Raw genomic sequence first — 3,288 nt, 5'->3', positions numbered from 1 at the left:
AAAAAAAAGTTACATGAATTGTAATTTGAGGGGAGAATTATTTCAGGTATGCCTTGTTTCAGAATAACAATATCCTGTTAGGGCTTGCAGGCCTCTGCATAAGCACTTTGGGAATGGGAATGACAGCATAAACAAAGCGCTGAAAAAGGTTTCTGAGGGTGGAGTCCATTTTTAAACACTGGATTAAAATTCTTCTGTATCCTGAGGCTCCAAACTTTTCAAAGGTGCAGCAATAAACCCTGAGCAGGCAAACTACTGCAGACTTGGCTCTGTAACCCTCAACTCAGGAGCCCATCCAGCTATTAAAGCTGAATGCATCATTGTTCCCTATGAAACACCCGACAACAAAGAACTAAAAAACAAAGACCATTCCCCTACATGGAGTATTAACTTCCGCTGCAATAACCAACTCCTCGTCCCACACGACACAGCCCTGCGTTGTACGACACACCACTCCACTCAGACAATGCACACTGCAATAAAACTCAGCCCAGCAAAGAAAGTGAAAGCTGCGTTTGTTCAGCACGTTACAGCAGCCAACTGTAATGCTCCTGCCTGCCATTTATCGCTTGCTCTGTCAAAGGATTATTAAGAATTAAGCTTCGTTTGACAATTTTCTATTTCTTGAGAAGGGAATTTACATGCACAGTGACGGACACTTGATATTTAACGCCTATTGGTCGACTCTGACCCTGCGTTTACAAGTGACTCATTTGACTGCAAGGATCTCTGATGTGGAAATGCTCAGATACGAATCAATTGCAGTTTTTGTCTCGGGTAAATGTTACTTGGCAATCCAAAAGAAACGAACAATGCTTGAACCAAGGTTCACATAGAATAGCACTCATATGCTTAAAGAATTCCTTTTACATGCCTGATTTAGTTCTAGTAGGCGGATTTATGAGTCCCCTTCTCCTAATAACTTATCTCAGTGCAGTGTTTTTAAACACACACAACCAGCAGTTAACTCTTCTGCTGCCTGAGACAAAAAAAACACAGAAACACACAGACAGACTGAAGTAAATACAAGCGTAGATTCGGTCCTGATAAGCCATTGATTCTTTGTGGGAGATGGGGATAGGGGAAGGATAGGAGGATGAGAAAAGGAAGCATGCAAGATACAGTCTGCAAATCCCTGCTCCATCAAGAAAGAATTGTGCATAATGAATGACCGTTCCTGCATGAAATCAACTCACTGCAAATTCTGCAGTTTCCCTCTGACAGGAACAAAGTGAAATGGTATATCTTTACCCGAGTAAAACTGCCTTCCTCTTGGAAGGCAGATGCAACATTTCTATAAACAAAAATGTCTCTAGTCTTACCTTGTGCCAGCGCTTGCAACATGTGGAGCTGTAGCAACAGAAACGCCCACCATCGTCGACAGAAGAAGAAACAGAAGTTTAACTTCATCATCATTTCGTCTCGCCTGCTATTCCTCCGGGCAATAATTTCACGATCCAGCTTCCTTCCAACCATCATTGCCTCACTGATCCCTATCCGATCCGACTGCCTGCCACTCCTGACAGCGCTTTGGTCATCGCTCACTCTGCACCCCGAGGCCAGGCTCTCTTTGGTGGGCTGGGAACATCGCCAGCTGCCTTTGCCCCGGAGTTTTGGGGGAACAGAAAGCCCCACTTCACAGGAACCGAGGACTCTTTGATTTGTGCTCACTTTGCATGCAGCCCGAAAGCAGCACTCTGTGTGCCTCACCGTATTATAATTACCCACGAAGTCAATGTTTCTTGTGGAAGTATTGACTGCACCAAAACAACCAGTCAGAAATGTGAAACACATGTTTCTCTGTGCTGTCACATCCGATGCCTTCAATGGGGAAGGAGTAAGTTTACTGGCGTCAGTACTTCAGTAAATCCGGATCCTTCGGCACATTGCTAACAGCAACACAGAAGGATGGATCCATCTCAGCCAGCAGCACACATCCCCACAGCACCTTTCATACCGCAAGGATGACGGCAACTGTTACCCCTGTGATATTCATCAAACGTAGGGAATCTTCCGGCATGTGTCCCATTCTCCCATAAAAACCTCGGAGCGGAAGGGTTAAACTCGTGTAAAGGGGTGGGAAGAAAAGCACCAACGGGAAAAAAAAAAATACTAATTGAAAGTATCTCGCCCTTCCTTGCGCCGAGGATTTATTTCAGACAATTTCAAGATTAGCCATGCAGACAGGTTAGTCTCCAGATATCCCCGCCAAGCTCCGCATAGTTTATATTAATCCGATTTTCCTCTGGATACAAATCTCTCCCGTCAATAGAAGGGGCTGAAGGGTCCTCGTGAGGTAAAGCGAGCGGCTCCGGCACTGATTGCAGCCGGCCGTGCCGTGAAACAGCCGCAGGCCGGCGGCGGCGTCACCTGAACTCACGTTCAGCCCGAGGTAGGGAAAAGCTCAGCCGGTCGTATTTCCCTCCTCCTCCAAGATTGGCGCCGGTTTCCTCCTCTTCGCAGTGCGACCGCGACCAAAAAAAAAAAAAAAAACACAACAAGAAAATCAATCACCTCTCGCACGTAACGCGTTCTGCTTCTGCCCGGCTACGGACGCAGCAGCGGAGCCAACCCGCAGCTGGGCGGCCTCCGGGGCGGGGGGAGCGACATCTCCCGAAACAAACAGCAACAAGGTGAAATCCGCCCGGCTGCTCTGGCTGTCGGCTGTGCTCGCTCCGCCGGGCGGCTCTTTCCTCGCAGCGGCTGTAAACACGAAAGCAACGCGCTACCACCGCGGCGGCGGCGATGGGAGCGCATCCAAAGGGGAAAAAAAAGAAGCGCCGAAGGTCTTCGCGTTCAAACAATGCATCGGGTATTGTTCCAGTCCCGCCTTCCGTAAAGGGAAAAGTTTCGTGGGAGATCCCCTCCCCCCCACACACACCAAACAGAAAGGATACGGGTAGCTCTGCCGGGCGGACGCCCGGGATGAACGCAAGTTAAAAACAAAGCACCTCAGCTTGAAGTTGAGCCAACGAACCCCCCCGCCGGCGCTCCCCCCGTCTCCTAAAGGCGGACTGAACTTTTCTCACCTCCCTCAGCCCCAGTCCTGCCGTCCCCCTCCCCCGGCAGCCGCCTCACGCTCCCCCCGCTTCCCCCGCACCGCTCCGCTCCGCGCTGCAGCCGCACCTCCCGCCCCCCCCTTCCCCCCACCTACACCTAAGCGGGGCAGCAGCCTCTGCGGCGCAGCCACATGGGCGGTGTGGACATGTACGGAACTATCAGGACGGGGTGTGGGGGGGTGTATTTCAAGACAGGTTCTGCTCTCTACAGACGATAGAAGAGGAGGGG

This window comes from Meleagris gallopavo, chromosome 16, assembly GCF_000146605.3.
Source record: "Meleagris gallopavo isolate NT-WF06-2002-E0010 breed Aviagen turkey brand Nicholas breeding stock chromosome 16, Turkey_5.1, whole genome shotgun sequence".
Taxonomy (NCBI): Eukaryota; Metazoa; Chordata; class Aves; order Galliformes; family Phasianidae; genus Meleagris; species Meleagris gallopavo.
This window is presented reverse-complemented; position numbering follows the sequence as displayed.